The sequence below is a fragment of the Sorex fumeus genome, unplaced genomic scaffold (genome assembly GCF_029834395.1).
Source record: "Sorex fumeus unplaced genomic scaffold, SorFum_2.1 ptg000061l, whole genome shotgun sequence".
Taxonomy (NCBI): domain Eukaryota; kingdom Metazoa; phylum Chordata; class Mammalia; order Eulipotyphla; family Soricidae; genus Sorex; species Sorex fumeus.
In genome coordinates, this window is record NW_026606118.1 from 7,277,426 (window position 1) to 7,297,374 (window position 19,949).

Sequence of the window (19,949 nt, forward strand, 5' to 3'; positions counted from 1 at the left end):
GTCAGACAGGTAGCGTGTGAAGAGCCAAGCAAGTATATTGATGAGTACCAATGGCAAATTCTTCAGGTGTTTGGGTCTGACTTTGTTTGGGCCTAGTGCTGTTCACTTCTTTACTGATGAAATGACGTGTGTCGGATTTCAGAAGGGAGAACGTTGGGAACAACATATTCATCCTGTGGAATTATGTTATGTGGGCAGGTGGACATGGCTATTGAAAAAATCCAAGTAGAAGTCATGAATAATCTTCTCCATTGCCCTTCTGGAATATGTAATAGATTCATCAGTTTGTCGGAGAGCAGTCATCTTGGTCTTGTAGTTGGCGAAGGACAGAAGGGCATTGCAAATGCTTTTTCTGACTTCTGCCGCATCTGCCAGCACTGCTGCTCTTCTCTCTTTGAGGTCTTCCTTTATCACTTCTCTGCACTGTTTTGCGAGTTCGGACATTCGCTTGCAGTTGCCTGAGGCTTGTGCTAAGCCACGTTGGTGAATAAGCTCAAGAGTTTTCAAAGACAGGCATCTTTTGTGACTATCTCTCTCTTGGTGTTCTTTGCACAATCATGGAAGTGCTGAACGAGTCGATCATATTCCTTGTCAATATTGTCAGTGACGGCATCGTCCCATGTTGCCACAATAGTGCCAAAGAGCTCCTAGTTGGTGGTTGTTCTGGGAATTCTCTTCTTAAACTTTGCAGCCCTTTCTCCCCGCTTCGTGAAGTATAATTTTGCATGAAGGAGACAGTGGTCCAATCCCATTTGGAATTTTGGGACAATAACAACATTGATCAGGCAAAACCGTGGATTGAATATGATGTAGTCAATTTTGTTGGCAAGCTACCGAGAGTATCCCGCTGACTCGGCAGAGCCTCGCAAGCTATCCGTGGTGTATTTAATATGCTGAAACCAGTAATTACAATGAGTCTCATTCCCCTGACCCTGAAAGAGCTACCAATATGGCAGTGTTAAGAAAGATGAGACTCCTTCTCCAAATGGAATCCTGGTGACCATGAGCTTCTACAAGCATGGCTCTGGCATGTAGGTACCAGGACTTTTTTCCAAACAACAATGGGGCTGCCCCGAATCCCAGGTAACCTCTGATTCCAGAAGTCATGCCCACAACCCACCCTCAGCGCCATCTTACAGCACACAGCAGCAAAGAAAAAAACCGGCTGGAGGGCCCCACAGCTCCCAGAGAATTCTCTGGGCCCCAACCAGAGTTAATATCACCCGGAGATTCCATATGGAGTAGGTGCTGTGTCCCTGCCTTCTCCAGATGGAATCCCGGTAACCATGAGCTTCTACAAGCATGGCTCTGGCATTTGGGTACCAGGACCTTTTTCCGACTTATTTCCTGATATGCAAAGTGATCAAAGTAAATGATCTAGTATTTGTCCCTGAAAATGAGGCTTGAGTGGTGGTGGGAAAATCTGAACTGAAGATAATCCCCAAACGAAAAATATCTGTGTATTTAACTATAGTGCTATGTCACCCTGGGAGGGGAAGGGTGTCTGTCCCTTCGCCTGTCCCCCTTTGTGGCAGCAACGTGGTGGCCTGCATCTTTTAGAGCCTAATGAACAGCCAAGTATGAGACTGCATTGACAAGTCACGTGGGGATTCATGGGTTGGGGGGTGGAATTGGCCCTGCTCCCCACCATGACAAAGCTCCGGGTTGCCAACCTCAAACTCCTCCTTTGGCTTCTGACCAACCATGAACCCAGAGGCACACATACCAATCTCAGAACCCAGGGGCTTCTGGCAGTAAGCCCTCTAGGTTTATTCTAAAATATCAGAAATCCAAATTTGCGTGGCTGCTATTGTGGCCACACGACATCATATGCTCTTCATAATCAGCAATAGAAAACAAATTATCTAATGATGTCCTTGTGGCAGGTCTGTATGTTGGGGAAAATTCCAAATAACAATGTTGGGTCTTTTTTTGTAATATTGAATGTGATCAAAGGGGAGAGAGAGAGAGAGAGAGAGAGAGAGAGAGAGAGAGAGAGAGAAGAGAGAGAGAGAAAGTGGAAATCTGCCACACAGGCTAGGGGTGGGTGGGAAGGGAAGTATACTGGGTTCTTGGTGGTGGAAAATGTACACTGGTGAAGGGACGGGTGTTTCATCATTGTATGACTGACAGAGACTTGAACTGAAAGGCTTTGTCACTGTTCTCATGGTGATTTAATTAAAAAGAAAGATGAGAAAGGAGAGGCTAATAAAATCTCAAGGCCGAACTAGGCTGCCAAAACAAATCACTTAATCACTTAATCCCCGTTATTCATCGATTTACTCGAGCGGGTGCCAGTAACGTCTCCATTCATCCCGGTTGCGTGCTAGCATAGCCCAATGGTATCTGTTCATTCTAGGAACATGCAGAGCCTCAAACCGATCATTCAGGGTCTTGACGAAGAAATCTGACCATCTTGTAGGTGGGCGTCCACGTGATCTTTTGATGTCCCGTGGAATCCAGTCAGTAATGGCTCTAGTCCAGCAGTTGTCTGTAAACCTCATTACGTGTCCAGCCCATCTGATTTTTGATGTCTTGGCAAATGAGACAGCGTCCCTGATTCTTGAGCGTTGACGAAGATCAGAACTCCAGATTCTATCTCTCATTTGAGTGAATCGTGATATTCCAAGCATAGCTCTTTCGATTCCTCTTTGAGAGACCCAAATAGCGTTCTCATCCCTACGAAAACGTAGGGTCCAGGTCTCTGAGGCATATGTTAATGCAGGAAGAACAGTGGAATCAAAGAGATGTGCTCGTAGCTGGAGGTTCTTTGTCCTTTTAGTTATTTCTTCAACGTTCTTGAAGGCATTCCAAGCCGCTCTCTTCCTCCTGTGCAACTCAGGTGCCAGGTCATTCATCATGTTGATTTCTCGACCTAGGTATATATAACTGTTGCATTCGGAGATGGTGGTTCCGTTGAGAGCAAATGGAGCATCAGGAACAAGGCTGTTTCTCATAAACATTGTCTTCGTAAGATTCAGCTGTAGTCCTACCTTTCCACACTCATGGTCAAAGTAGGCCAGCATTTGTGCCGCTTGACTGATGTTTGGTGTTATTGAAACAATGTCATCAGCAAAGCAGAGGTGGTGTAGTTGCCGACCATCTATCTTCACTCCCATGCTTTCCCATTCCAGTCGTTGCATGATGTTCTTGAGGGTGGCACTGAAGAGTTTTGGTTAAATGGTATCACCCTGCCAAACCCCTCTCTTGATATGGATGATTACTTCTTTGTAGAATGGTGAGATCTTGGTAGTGAATCCGCAATAGAGCTCACGAAGGATCCTGATGTATTGAGTTTGTATGCCCTGATTGGCTAGGGCGTCCATGACCGCTTCTGTCTCAACAGAATCAAAGGCCTTTTTTAAATCAATGAGCGTTAGACAGAGCGGCATCTTGAACTCCCGAGAAACCTCAATGAGCTTAGTAATCGTGTGGATATGGTCGATGGTACTGAATCCTTTTCGGAATCCGGCTTGTTCACATGGTTGTCCTTCATCTAGTGTTCTGCTAATCCTGTTCAGGATGACTCGAGTGAACAGTTTGTAGACGACAGAGAAACAAAGAAACAAAGAAAGACAAAATTGACTGTCTGTACTTTCAATGCAAGTATGTTGGCATCAGATGCATCCATCGAGGACCTGATGGTACAAGCGTGAAAGATCAAGTATGACATCATTGGTCTGACCGAGACAAGAAGGCATCAATCACATTACACCGTTTTCGACACTGGAGAAGAATTGTTCCTCAGAACACGTGATAAAAGTGGTGTTGGAGGCGTCGGTGTCCTTGTCAACACAAACTTGGCCATGAGCATTGATTCATTAGAATGCTTAACAACCTGAATCGGACATTTACACTTGAATAGATGTGACTCAACGTTATTTCTTCAACGTTCTTGAAGGCATTCCAAGCCGCTCTCTTCCTCCTGCACAACTCAGGTGCCAGGTCATTTAAAGGCCTTCTTTAAATCAATGAACGTTAGACAGACGTTGTAATGGTAGAAACTCACTGCCGGTAGTTTCTACCTTTGTTGTCTACGCACCAACATCCAATTATGATGAAGGAGAAATTGAGAAGTTCTACATGGAGCCGGGGAAGTTCTATAAAGAAGACCACACCTTCTACAAGATCATTGTCAGTGATTTTAATGCCAAGATAGGAGCGAGAAGATCAGCTGACGAACTCCACATTAGGATCCATGGCCTAGAATGGAACGAACAGGGTGAGAGACTGTCTGAGTTCATCATGTAGACCAAGACCATCCATGGTAACTCACAGTTCCAGAAGGCTGAATTTAAACGTTGGACTTGGGAGTCTCCCAGTGGACAGTTCCAAATGAAATTGACCACATCATATTCAATCGATGATTTTGCCCGACCGATGTCACTGTTGTCTCTATGCTACCGTATGACATAGCAATTCCACTTTTGGGTATCTATCCCTAGAAAAAAAGACATTCATTCAACAGGATGCATGAACACCACTATTCTTTTCAGCACTTAGTACAATAGCTAAGATTTGGAATGAACCTCAATGTCCAACAGCAGGTATGAACATGTGGTATATATACTGTCACTGTATCACTCACTATATCACTGTCACTGTCATCCTGTTGTTTGTCAATTTACCCAAGCGGGCGACAGTAACATCTCTATTTGTCCCAGCCCTGAATTTTAGCAGTCTCTCCTTACTCGTCTTTCCTGACAATTGAAGGCTCTTTCAGGGTCAGGGGAATGAGACCTGTTATAGTTACTGGTTTGGGTATATCAAATACAACACGGTAGCTTGCCAGGTTCTGCCTGTGTGGGCAGGATACTCTCAGTGGCTTTCCGGGCACTCTGATTTTTTATATACATACAAAATCTGTTGCCTACTGTCTAAACTCCATCAATCATGGTGGGGTAATTATGGACAATGGGTAGGTAGTGTCCCATGATGTGTGTATATATATATATGTATATATATATATATATACATATATATATCACGATCACGACCATCCTGTTGTTCGTCGATTGCCTCGAGCAGGCCCCAGTAACGTCTCCTTCGTCCTAGCCCTGAGATTTTTTTTTAAAGTGCCATATTCAAGGCTCTTTCAGGGTTAGAAGAATGAGACCCATCATTGTTACTGGTATTTGGCATATTGGGTATACCACGGGGAGTTTGCCAGACTCTGCCGTGTGGGCAGGTTACATTTGGTAGCCTGCCAGTTTGTCCAAAGTAGGCTGCGCGCTTCCGGGAGCTGAGTGTGATAATCTCTGGATCCTGGCCGTTGTTGGGGTTACACGGCAGTTGGTGGGTGTAACTGTCTAGCTACTGGCAGGTCCAGTCCCAAACCGTGCAGGCTTGGAGATCTCAGCCCCGGGTCCCACACACCTGGGTTCCTCTGCCAGTTCTTTTATGCGTGAGGCTCATCCAAGTGTGTGGAGAGTGGTCCCTGCATGGCCTTGGATGGGGCCCAGAGGTCTTCAGCTGTTGGGCCCTGGTGGAGACAGTCAGGCACAGGGTAGAAGACTCTGCCTTGTTCTCTCCCGGGAGCTGAGTGTGATAATCTCTGGATCCTGGCCGTTGTTGGGGTTACACGGCAGTTGGTGGGTGTAACTGTCTAGCTACTGGCAGGTCCAGTCCCAAACAGTGCAGGCTTGGAGAGCTCAGCCCCGGGTCCCACACACCTGGGTTCCTCTGCCAGTTCTTTTATGCGTGAGGCTCATCCAAGTGTGTGGATATATATATATACACACACACAGTGGAAAAGCTACAGAGCTGTAAGGAATTTATTCATTTCATTTCATTTCATTTCATCATCCTGTTATTCGTCGATTGCCTCGAGCAGGCCCCAGTAATGTCTCTTTCATCCTAGCCCTGAGATTATATTCAAGGCTCTTTAGGAGAATGAGACCCATCATTGTTACTGGTATTTGGCATATTTGGTACGCCACGGGGAGTTTGCCAGACTCTGCCCTGTGGGCAGGCTACATTTGATAACCTGCAAGTTTGTCCAAAGTAGGAATGAGACAATAAGATGTCATAAAAAAAAAAAGTTCTGATAAGATGTCGCGCGGTTAGGGTTAGGTTAGGGTTAGCCACGCGGGTTCCGGGGCCGAGACCTCCAAGCCTACTCGAATTGGAGTCAAGCATCTTCCACCCAGATCCTCCAAATTCCAGTAGGCGGGGGTCACACCCACCACCTGGCCCCCTGGCGCCATGTAATCCCATCAGCGGCCAAGACTCAGAGACTATAAGGAATTTATGACATCATTCAATTTGCTGCAACATAGATGGAACTGGAAAATATTGTGCTAAATGATGATAGCACGTCATTTAGAAGAAGGACAAATACAGGATGATATCACTTACATGTGGTATTTAGAGTCACTGCATGAGGAAAAGTAATAGTTTAAAGGAGGAATACCTAGATTATGAAGAAATACCTAGAGAGAAAGAAATGGAATAAAGGGGAAAGGGAGAAGAGATAAATGAAAAGCAATGAGGGCATGGGTCAAAGGAACTCAGGTACATAGATGGTGTTAAAAAATGATAGGGGACTGGAGCAACAGCACAGCGGGTAGGGCGTTTGCCTCGCGTGCGGCTGACCCAGGTTCGATTCCCAGCATCCCATATGGTCCCCTGAGCACTGCCAGGAGTAACTCCTGAGTGCAGAGGCAGGAGTGACCCCTGTGCATCGCAGAGTGTGACCCAAAAAGCAAAAAAAAAAATGATAGAGCTAAATATCTCAACCACAGAGTCAACAGCACTGAAATCATGGGACCCAATATTTAATAGCCAAATTTAAAAGTTGGCAGTCTGGGGCTCTCAAGATGGTGTGTTTGTGTTTATGTTTGTGTGTGTTGGGGGGTGGGTAGGAGAGGGCACCTGGGAACACTGGTGAAGGGAAACTGACACTGGTGGCATATTGGTGTTTGGACATTGCATGTCAAAAACTTATGAATAACTTTATAATTCATGGTGTTTTAATTATATAAAAGTTTGAAAAACAATTTCCTGCATGGGTATGTGTGTGTACACACACGCGCGTATGCACACACATGAACACATCTACTTTTCTGCATGCACTTTGAACTTCCACCCCAATGAAATAAACTGTTACTTGATCTTTACATAGAGATCCATTAATCAACTTATTTAGAGGGTAAAGGTTGACAGAGATGGATAATAGGAGGCATGTTACAGATAGAATGTGCCATACCCAGAAAATAGACCTTTCTCATCCACTATGCAAAATTAATCGGGAGAGTTCAGTGGAAAAGAAAGACTTTCTGAGCAAGAAAACAACTTACCAGTTGGGCAAGTTGGGAAGCAAACTTGGCCAATAAGGACTGTAGAGTAAGCTTTGGAAAGGGGAAGATCTGTGTGGACCAGAATTGGTTCCAGGGGTTGGAGCTGTGGTATAGCAGGTAGGACACTTGCCTTGCATATAGCCACCTGGGTTCATTCCCTGGCACTCCATATGGTCCCCTGAGCCCGCCAAAAGTAATCTCTGAGCACAGAGTCAGGAGTCAGCTCTGAGTACAGCCAAGTGTGACTCCAACCCTGACCCCTTTCCCCATAAAAACCAACCAAGCAATAAAATCAGAAACTATTTACACGGTAACATGAGACTTCACTTGCCTTTTGTGCTCATGTGCCAAAGTTATGCTGGACAATCTGTTGGTGCCTTAGCAAAAATCAGGGCAGCACCCCCAAACTGTGCTGGTATTTATTCACACACCACAAAAAAAAAACAGTGAAATACCAATTTCACTAAATAATGTTCTTGGTCCTGTATGAAAATGTATTCATTTTACTGAACCTTGCGTATCTGCCTTTTAACATGATGTGTAAAAAATAAAAAAAAAATGAGAGGAATACAAAAACTATCTCTGTTCCATAGGGAGATACAGTGGTTGTTTGGAGGAAAAACAGCTGAATGGTTGAGTTGTGAGCTGCACTAGCTACTTTTTTCATGAAATGTTGTATTGTACTTGAAAAAGTCTGATAGACAAACTGGTTATTCAAACTTGGATGTTTGGCAGACATTTTCTTTTAAAAATGAATGAAGGGAGCCTGTCATTTCTTGGAAAACAGCTGACAGTATTTGTTGCCAATGATAAAATCTGAGCTTTCAAGTGAAAATTAGAATTTTAGAAAACTTGTATCTGCCACTAGGAATTTGACAGATCCCCAATGATTGAAGATGGTTTTGGTTAGATGTGCGGTGGTATTAATAAAAGTGAATTTTTTTAATAATGTGCAATGACAGGGTCTGTACTTGGTAGTTTTACATAAATTTATAGAAAAATCAAGCTTTCTTAATAATCACATGCAAATAAATGTCCCTTCAAAGTGCAGAATAGAAGAATTTATTTTATTATAACTGTGTAGAGGTAATTCCATCAGTGTAGTCTCTGATCCCATTTCATTACGAAGCATTGAAAACCACCACGTTTGAGTTTTGACACAGTACTGAGAAAATGTCCAAAATTATCTGAAAAGGAGATTAAATTATCTACCTTTTTAAGTTAGATATCTGTGCAAGGCTACATATTCTTCCTAAATATCAACCAAAGTAAATAAGTCAACAGTCTGACTTCAAGAGAAGAAATAATAATATAGCTATGTTCTATTAAGCCAGGTATTAAAGAGATTGACTAAATTTCAAAGCAATGTCATTCTTTTTGTTTGGTTTGGTTTGGTTTTGGGGTCACACCTGGTGATGCTCAGGGGTTACCCCTGGCTCTGCACTCAGGAACTACTTCTGGTGGTGCTTGGAGGACCATATGGGATGACAGGGATAGACTCTGGGTCTGCTATGTGCAAGGCAAGCACCCTAACCATTCGGTGCTTGCTATACTATCACTCAGCCCCAGCAATACCACTCATTACCATTTTCTGTTTTAAAGGATTGCTACTTTTCTCTAAAATTATATTATTTATGGCAATATGCTGAAATTGTTTTGAAAATAAAGTAATAAATATTTACGAATTTCTCAGTTTAATTATGTATAGTACTCTAATAATAGATGAAAGTCACACAATCCACATGAAGTACCACAAAACTATTTGGAACCCTTAATAACTTTTCAGTGTTTGAAAGGCTTCTAAAGTCAAACTTCTTGAGAATTATTGTTGTACATGTGTGGAGACAGGTGGGGAGGATTGATATTTGTACTTCACTTGTGAATAAGTTTCACCGACTCTTATATAGTTGTTCAGGCCCCGGGCCCAGAAAACACACATTGTTATTTCCTTGCTTCTTTGCCTATTCTAATTAATCACTTAATTCTTTTGACTCAATTTGCTAAATATAAAGAATATCCACTGACTTTTCACTAACCCTCTTCACTTATCCCACCAGACTCAGGTCACATGAGAGAGGTTGCTGTTATAGTTCTGATTTTCTTACCTTCTCATGTCAGCTCCTTGTGTAGTTTCCTTCCATGCTGACCTTGGACTTGATCACATGATAGTTTTTGGCCAATGGGATGGCAGAAAGCATCACCCCAGAAAAGATTTGAAAGTTGCTTGTGCTTGGGATTTGCTCTGTCTAACTCTTCTCAGACCATTGTAACCACCATCAGATGAAGCAGTCTAGATAATGAGAAGGACGTGGCTCAGGAATCCTCATTCATCACTTCCTGATCTGGGCACCCCAGGTGGCCATTGACACAGGACTGAGTCCAGTTAGCATCAACCTTAAAACTCACCAGTTGAAACCAAACCAACTAACTGACACACAGAATCACATGCTGGGTAAAGGATTGTGTTTTATGCCCCAAACTTTTGGGGATAATTTGTTAACAGTTAAAGTTAGCACACATGCTGTCATTGTTCTGTCTAGTTTATGGTCACGCTTTCTGCCCTACCTCCCACTTACCAGTTTCTTCCCTCCTATTCAGGTTCCTTTCCCAAAGATCTGAAACATTTTGGTCACGTAAGCATTGTCAGAGGACAACTCCTCCCCTCCCCCAGATGACAACTTTTATTGTTCTTTCCTGGCACTTTGAATAATAGCCAAACTCCTGACATGACTTACCTGACACACCCTCAAAAGATTGGGTCACTACTGCACTCCGTAATCTCCTTAGGTCCTGAATACTTGCTTCCTCCTTGAGCAAGGGCACCCCTTCCTCACTCAAGTCTCCTGCATTGAGCTCCTTTGGTTCTTTCATTTCCTTTGGTTCTTTGCCTAGATAGTCTCTTCTCATCTTTCAGTTCTCAGGTGAACTATTATCCCCTAGTGAGACCTTCTCTAGCCTTCTTCTCAAGTGTGGCCTCTTTTATTTCCAATCACAAATGTCCTATTGTTCCATTCACTTAGCTTACAGTTATCAGCAGAGATGCATACCGCCAGTGGCTTTTATTTGGATGTGGCTTAATTAAGACAAACTGTAGTGCCCATGGCAATGTATTAATAAGATGCCGAGTTTAGAGCTCCTTGAATCAATAGCTCTGGAGGAGGTTCCTGGGAATATGCAGTTAGGCAAACACCCCTATTATTCTTAGGACTTGCAGAAAAAAAAAAGACACCCTAGACTTGGGATCATAGAACACTGGCTTTAAATTCCATCTAGGGTACTACTGGTTAAGTCAGTTCCCTCTCCCTTATTCATTATATCAGTTACTCACTCATTTATTATTTTAATAAATATTTATTGAACACTTTTTATGTATAGACTTTGCTTTTGGTGTCTGGGAATAAAACAACATGATATGATACTCTCATGAGGTTAATTTTGGGTGACAAGTAAGTAATTTTAAGAACTGCAGAATAGGCAAATGCCATCTGTAAGGGCTGGAGCAATAGCACAGCGGTAGGGCATTTGCCTTACACGCAGCCAACATGGCCGACCCGAGTTCGATTCCTCCGCCCCTCTCGGAGAGCCCGGCAAGCTACTGAGAATATCTCACCCGCACAGCAGAGCCTGGCAAGCTCCTCGTGACGTAATCGATATGCCAGACACAGTAACAACAAAGTCTCCAATGGAGACATTACTGGGCCTGCTCGAGCAGTAAGATGAAGCATGGTAAGCAAATCAGGGTGACAGACTGAGTATTAGATGGTGATTTTAGGTGGGATGGTAAAGAAAAGCTTTTCTGAAAGGAGTGCTTTGAGATGATTGAGTAACCAGAACTGTCTAGCTTGGTCATCAATGCATTTCAGGGGAGTTAGTTAAAAGGAATGAAACTCATGCCTTGCACGAATGAGGTCCCAAGTTTGACCTCCTGGTATCACATAGCTCCCCAGGCACTGATGGGTGTGGTCCTGATTACCCCAAGCACTGTGGCAGATCTGAGCAACCCGGCATATCAGGGCCAGAGCACAGTCAGATCATTTGTCACGGGAGTAACCCTCCCTAAATTCTGCTGGGGAGATCCCACTCTTCAAAATTAAAGTGCTTCAGAGAGGAGCAAGGAATGTAGAGTCCCTGTGTCTGAAGATTCTGGAATCCTTCAGAACAGCAGTGGTGCTGGTGCTGGGTCACTGAAACCCATTAGGGAACAGAGAGAACTCAGTGCTGGCTGCATGGCCAACGACTCAATAAATGTTGCTTTTCTTCTTGCCTGAAGACCAGAGATGAGATTGTTCACCCGTTCGTATATTCAGCAAGTATTGATGTATATGAGGCATTGAGGGACTGAGGTTTCTCTTCTCAAGAGTCTTGTGTTCTTGGAGGGAAGTTAAGGCAAGCATAGAACATAAAGAGCATTAGGGGAAGCGAGATTTGTAAATTATTCCCCACTAACAGAGGAGTTTTATGGGATCAAGAGGCAGTGAGAAAGAATGGGAAGGAGAAAGTCTGAAGGAGAGTGCAGTGCCCAAGGACCCTTAGGGTATTCATTCTGGGGCTGGACACAGTTCAGGTATCTGGGGATATTGAGAAGGTACCAGAAGACCCAGAGGGGATTGAAATGAAACTGAAAACGACCTTTTCTTGCCTTGTCTCCCGCCATTTCCTGCATTCCTCTACCATGGACCACACTTTGGCTCATGGACCACATGGAAGTAAGGACCTTCCACTACTTCTCTTCTTTCTCTGAGCCCTGTTCTCCCAGCCTGGGCATAGCTTTGGGAGGACCCAGGTTATTGGGCTCATCAGCAGGCAAAGGGAGGAACAGAAGCTGGGACAAAGAGAACTTCCCTTTCGTCACACCCTGTGACAAACATTTCAGTAGATCTATAAGGCATGGAACATAGTACTAATTTTTTTCTTTTTTAAGTCAGAAACTTTTTATTTATTTATTCGTTTTTATTTATTTTTTATTTTTATTAGCGAGACACCATGAGGTACAGTTGTAGACTTACAGATTTTTGTGCTTGAGTTTCAATTATACAATGATCAAATACCCATCCCTCAAGCAGTGCCCATTTCCCACCACTATGGATCCCAGTATCCTTCCCACTCCCCATCCCCCCCACCCACCCTGCCTCTGTGGCAGGGCATCATAGTACTTATTTTTAAATATTTTAGCAACTTTCCTTGACAACTGCATATAACCCAAGTCTTACTTTACAGACGGAAACATTGAGTCAGAGGACAGCAGGATAACCTTGCTATTTCTGGTTGATTCAGGATGAAATTTTAGTTTCATTCAGCTTTTGAGTTACTTTATAGGCACTTAAGTGGGAACCATGTGATGCCACATGGGACAATGGATTTGCTCAATTTAATTCAACTACTCTTTCATTAGGGAAGGTGGATCAGGGGTTTTAAGTGAATTGACTAGGAGTTGAGGTTGCAATTTTGATGTTATTTAGCAATATGGAAGAGCACTAGTAGCTTGGTGTGGGCAGATTCTGAGCCATATGCTTTCTTTATGGAATAAAATATGGTTCTATTGGATTGTCTGTTTATCTGATAGACTATCGGGCAAAAGGTGAGAAGGATTTAATAAAATGCTGCAGTAATGTAAGGAGCTCGATGGCGTTAGATATGCTAGCAGCAGCAACAGTGAAGCAAGTCTGTGGTACCGTTCTTGTGAGCGTTGGACTCTGGATCAGCAGAGAGAAAGTCATTAATCCTTATGAGGTTGTGGCTCTGAGCCAGTTTCAGGGTTGTGAAAAAAAAAAACGGATGTTGTGCCAACTTGAAAAGACAACTCTATGCATGTTTAGAATTACTAAATTACATGTTTGACCTTGGCCAAAATTGCCATTATATTTTACAAAGCACTCATTATGGTGTTAAATAATAATCATATTAAAGCATTATGAAGTATCTTATTACAATTGCCCTCACATTTGGTATTCTAAGAGCTTTACAAAATAGTTCTTTTCTTTAACTTAGGGTAATTTTTTGTTTCCACTTCATATATTTAAATGTGTGTATATGGGTATGTATGTATATACATGCTATACGGTTAAAGTCCAGATTAATTTTTAGGACCTAATTATTCATAGAATGCTATTTTAAATTCAAACCACCCTCCCATATAAATTCACTAATTTTCTGTGGACACTAAAGACTATTGACATATATGAAAAGAAATGAGCATTCTTTGAAATCAGAAGTGAGTCAATGTTCTGAAAAATATTCAAGCACACCAAAACGCCTCGATTTTCCCAGGGGAAAAAAAATAGGAGAGGCAACTTCCAGAGTCTCCACCATCAAAATGAAGCCACACTCCTAGAGAGGTTTAGATCTGATAGCTGCGCATGTCTGGAAGGAAGTCAGTTCAGATTTCCAAAATCTTATGTCCATTTTCTTTGTATCGAAAAGATGGTTGTTATAAGATCCATGCTTTTCCAAGGCACTATAGCTGTGATGGGGTTTCTTATGTGCGTTAGAAAGTGTGGCCACAACCCCAACAGCAGAAAGGGTGTGAGTGACCCTGAGGAATGTGTACAGCTCCAAGGAACACAGAGGGAGGTGCCTCAGATTCTAACACTCCCTCGCAAATGGGCACTGGTAAGGCACCTCTTTGCCACTTGTCATGTGGTAGCACTGTAGCACTGTCTTCCTGTTGTTCATTGATTTGGGCACCAGTAATGTCTCCATTGTAAGACTTGTTGCCTTACTGTTTTGGGCATATCAAATACGCCACGGGGAGCTTGCCAGGCTCAGCCATTTGGGCAGGATACTCTTGGTACCTTGCCGGGATCTCTGAGGGAGACGGAGGAATCTAACCTGGGTTGGCCACATGCAAAGCAAGCACCCACAAACACCCTACCTGCTGTGGTAGGCAGAATAAGTTAGTATAGTGACAAACCTTGCCAGCCTAGTTCTGTTCTGTAACATTCAAGTTTTGACCCACGTGTTAATTTTTTGCACAAACCTATCTATAGCTTTCAAGCAACTATTGAAATGATACTTTCCACTTGTGTTTGTAATCTGTGTATGAAAGCTGTAAAAGCTTGGGTTTGAACCCAAGTAGACCTGGGTTTAAATCCTGCCTTGTTGCTGATTAAGTTTGTGATTAGGGACTGAATCACTAACTTATCCCAGTCTGTTTCTTACTTTATAAAACAGGCAGACTGAAGTCTGCCTCAAAGGTTTAAATGATATTTATGCATAAAAATTTCTAGCTGTGAGCCCTGCATAAATTAGTGCTCATTAATAATAAGAAATAATGATAATTGTTTGGCCCATACTTTTGGGGGTTTTCTTGTTGTACAGACAGGAATAATATAAACTGTTTTTAATTCCTATCAAAACCTCTCACTTGTCCATATTAGCATTTAAAAACGGGGATCTTCTTGCCTAAATGTCCCAATCAGCGAGGAAGAAAACAAAACCAGGAAAGTCTTTTATTTCTTTCTGCATATTAAACTTTTTTTGAAAAAAAAATAGACTGTCTTAGCAGCCTGCATTCATGTACACATTTTTTCTAGAGACAGGGACAAAAGATATATTCATCTGTTAGCTACTACAACAAAAAATAATCTTTGGCGAGGACATGAAAACACAACACAACCAGCTCTGGTCTTGGTAGGAAGAGTCTAGAGGTGGAATCCACGGTGGGAAAAGCAGTTCCCAGGGACCCTCTGCTCTGCTCTGGCATGGAAATGAGGGCAGTGTGACCATATGTGTGTGTGTTTTTTTTTTTAAGAGTAGCAAGAGGCCTCAGGATGACTTGGTGGGCTGGAAGGGATACTTTGCCCATCAGAGGCCTGGCAGCAGAGGGAACCATGTCCCAGTCAGTCCTCACCACTGCCAGTGTGCTCCCGAAGCAAATAGGAAGGTGAAATTCAACAGCAAGATAAACCAGCTTTGAGAAGATCTCCTAATGTTTCAGCATGACTATTTTTAAGCCTGGATAATGAACGGAGAGACTGAGCTTCTTGGCCTCAGCAGCTTGCGGCTGCTGGGAGACCTGGGAGCAGGCAGGTGAAGTTACTCCTAGACGCTCCAGCCCGTTGAAGCCTGCCCTCCCGCCTTCTCTTACTTATTTTGGAAGACCCAGGTAGAGAAACAGATGGGATAGTACCTGAGTGGGAAGGAGCACGTAGTAATAAGAGGACAAACTCCTAACCTTTGCAGGGGAGTGAAAATATGTCACATACACACATACAGAGAGACAGAGAGAGAGAGAGAGAGAGAGAGAGAGAGAGAGCAAGAGAGAGAGACAGAGAGACAGAGAGAGACAGAGAGAGACAGAGAGACAGAGACAGAAACAGACAGCTAGACAGAAAGACAGAGAGACAGAGACAGAAACAGACAGCTAGACAGAAAGACAGAGAGACAGAGATCTTTGGCAAAGGGTTCTTTTCATGGAAGGGACCCAGAAGGCAGAATGGAGTGCCCTGTGTAAGCATATTTACACAAAAGCTCCCTCTCTCTCTTTTTTTAAATTAATTTTTATTAGTGAAACACCATGAGGTACAGTTTTACAGTTGTAAAATTTTTGTGCTTGGGTTTCGATTATACAATGATCAAATACCCATCCCTCCACCCCCATTTTCCACCACCATGGATCCCAGTATCCCTCCCACCTCCATCCCCCCTATCTTACCCTGCCTCTGTGGCAGGGCATTCCCTTTTGTTCTCTCTCTCTCTTTTTGGGTGTTGTGGTTTGTGAAAGAGGCATTGAGTGGCAATCATGTTCGGTCCATAGTCTACTTTCAACATGCATCTCCCATCCTGGGAGGATCCTCCAAACACCTTTATTTGGTGCTCCCTTCTCTATCTGAGCTGCCCTTTCCCTTAGAATGCCCGGCTGGTCTCTAAGCCATTGAGTATTCCTCTTGGTACTGATCTTGGCTAGTCTTGGGTATTAATCTCCTATTTTGTTACTTTATGTCTCCAAGATGAATGCAATCTTTTTATGTCTATCCCTCTCTTTCTGACTCATTTCGAGAAGCTCCTTCTCTTTAAGAGTTTCCTCCTCCACCTAATGTTATCTTTCCAATGGAGAAGAACGCCCTTGCTTACTGCAACTTCCTGTCTAACGGACCCTCCCTTTCCCCCAATGATCTCTTCTTCAGGAAAAGGTATCTGAAATCTTGTGGCTGAGACACTCACTTTTTCTGGTGTCTGCAATGTGTGCAGAAGGTTTGAAATTTAGTCGTGAATTTCTTTCATCAATCTGTCTGAATTTTGTGAAGTTGGCACTCAGAGTGCCCATGGGCAATGAGTTTTATGAAATTGTTGGTCCAACTTTCAAAAAACCCAAACTAGACCCAAAACCTGTCTGAAGCTCCAACTCTGGACCCAGGACTCAGCCCCAACCCCAAAAACGAGTGCCTCTCAGGAGACAATTCGGCAGAAGGAAAATCCTGATGAGACTCTGAGCACAGAGGATGACTCAACCTCAAATTTCTTTCTCTTTGACCACACCCTAAGAAATGAAATCTAACTTTTTTTCTGTTTGTTGTTTGTTTTGGGACCACTTCCAGTAAGGATTTATTCCTGGTTCTGTGCTCAAGGATCACTCCTGGCATTGCTCATGGGACCATATGTGGTAGGGGGGATTGAACTGGGGTAGACCACATTCAGGGTAAGTACCTGAATCCCTGTATAATTTCTCTGACTTCAATAATTAAGCCTTATCTGCATAATACTCCCAAGTCAAGGCAGCTTGTATGCCTTGAGTGTTCTACTCTAAGGTCATCTGCATCCCAGCTCTGGGTGTGTCTCTCCTTAGAGCACTCTACCCTCGGCTTCCCATATTCTTCCTGAGGGTATAAATTTCCTATCTTCTGTCTTTATAATAATCTCTCTCTCTCTGCAGAATCTCAAACTTGCTCTGAAAATTATCACTATCCCACAGTAAGACTATTTCATTTCACGTTTGTCCTGGAAATGGTTTTCTGAACTCTAAATCAAAGAGCCTAAGGCAGGTAGAGATTGAGATTATGGTTCCTTTTCTTGTGAAGTGTTTCCCCTCATTCCCAGCCTGGGATCTACTACTCCTGCGAAAATCAAGCGTCTGGGCCAATTTCTGGGACTGTATAATCCTGTGGATTTGAGTGCAGCGTTCCAGGTGTTAATGCTGTGTACGTGCTCACACAGATGCTCCACTGATCCTCACCTCCCTGGGTATCCCCATCACCATATTTATTGATGAATTTTTTCTATCCTCTAAAGAACCCAAAGGGTTTGGGGATGATTTTCTCTGCTTGCAGACTGACACTTTCTGATGCAGTCCTGCTCACAGAAGAAAGGCTAGGTGGTCTCCTCTCCTTCCCTTCCCTAACCTCCCACTTCTTGGAGTCTACTCTGGGAAACCCTCCCATTCTCCTACAGGGGGGTTGAGAGAGTGCAGCTAGAGAGTGCCAGAGTCCCAGGTGAGCCCACCACATGGAACGTGGAAGGGGAAGAGGAGAAAGGTGATGCATGAGAAAGATGCTGCCTTTTCCAGAAGAGTAGGGACTCCACCCACCACTGAAGTGGGACCACCCAATGTCTCCTCTCCTCCCAGAACTCTGATATTCAGAAGTTCATCCTTTATTTGAGGAACAAAGAGTGGGGGTGGAAGAAGAATGATTTGGGGACGAAGAGGGATGAGGGTGAATATGACCTTTGGGTTTTCATTTTCTCCTACCCCATCAGCTTCTGCAGAACATACTCTGGCTGTTGTGATCTCCTCATAGCTTTGAAGGCCTCAGAGTCACATTCTCTTCTATCTCCATGGTTTTGAAATTGACCCAATGATTCCCACTTCTAGCCTGGTCTAGTACCAGAGTCCATTCCCTTTCTCAACTCCTTCTCCAGGGTCAAGCCTTCTTTATTCCAGCTCAGAAATGGTAACTTCATGATTTGTTGCAACAAACCCACATTCCCTTTCTAGCCTTGAACCCTTTCCTTAATGGGTTCTAACCAGCTTGTCTGGGTTAACACAGAAGATCCCCACTGTGCTCCTCTTGGTACAGACAGTGCAATTTCTTCCTAAGAAGAGGCTGACATTTCAATTATATTCAAGTTGTAGGAAAATGGCATGATTTCATCTTTCTTTGTAGCTGCCTGGTATTCCATTGTGTGTATATACCATGTCTTCATAATCCATTCCTACGGACAGACTCAGATCTCATTCATAATCCATTGATTATGGCACGCTACCAAGTAGTCACTGCTACTCATCTTTTGATTTTGTTTTCTGTTTGTTTTTGTTTTGGGGCTACAGTTAGGGATGCTCAGTGTAAGCACTGATCTCTGGCTCTGTGCTCAGGGATTATTTCTGGCAGTGCTTGGGCAATCACATGGGTACCAGGGGTTGAACCCAGGTCAGCTGCATGCAAAGCAAATGTCCTATCCACAGTACTATTGCTCCAGCTCCGTCCCTATTGTTAATGAAAAATGAATTATTAGGATATTTTATATTAAAATATATGTAAATAAATTTGTGGAACCAAAAAAGAAGACGATGATGATGATGACAATGAAGGAGAAGGAGAGGAGAAGGAGGAGGATGGGGAGGAAGAAGGAAGAAGGGAGAAGAAGAAGAAGAAGAAGAAGAAGAAGAAGAAGAAGAAGAAGAAGAAGAAGAAGAAGAAGAAGAGGAAGAAGAGGAAGAAGAACAGGAAGAGGAAGAGAAAGAGGAAGAAGAAGAAGATGAAGAAGAAAATGCTGACTTTTTAAGGCCATCATGCTTTAGGGTCAAAGGCAAAAATTTCATTCATTATACTTGACTCTGGAGCGATAGCACAGCAGGTAGGGCGTTCGCCTTACACGCGGCCAACATGGCCGACCCGAGTTCGATTCCTCCGCCCCTCTCGGAGAGCCCGGCAAGCTACCGAGAGTATCTCACCTGCACGGCAGAGCCTGGCAAGCTCCCCGTGACGTATTCGATATGCCAAACACAGTAACAACAAAGTCTCCAATGGAGACGTTACTGGGCCCGCTCGAGCAAATCGATGATCAACGGGAGGGCCTTTACCTTTACCTTTTATACTTGACTTTGTAGAATCACAGACTTGTAATTAGAAAACATTGTTAATGTTACTAAATTATTAAAAATAATAACTATGTATTAATTATGTAATAATTATGTATCTTGTAACTATGTTATGATGTAACAAAAATTATGATGCCACACTTTATAGTTATTATCACTGTACCCGGCTAGAGCGATAGCATAGCCTGTATAGATGTTTGCCATGCACGCAGCCGACCCAGGTTCAGTTCCTCTGTCCCTCTCAGAGAGCCCGCAAGCTACCAAGAGTATCCTGCCTGCACAGCAGAGCCTGGCAAGCTCTCCATGGCATATACAATATGCCAAAAAGAGTAACAACACCTCTCAAAATGGAGACGTTACTGGTGGCTGCTTGAACAAATTGATGGACAACAGGAGGACAGTGACAGTGACAGTGATCACTGTGTTGTTGTCACTCCATTGTTCATCAATTTACTCAAGCGGGTGCCAGTAATGGCTCCATTCGTCCCAGCCCTGAGATTTTAGCAGTCTCTTCTTGCTAGTCTTTCCCAATGTATTGGAGGCTGTTTCAGGGTCAGGGAAATGAGACCTGTTAGCCGGACTCTCCAAGAGGTGTGTGTATATAATATATTTCCCTC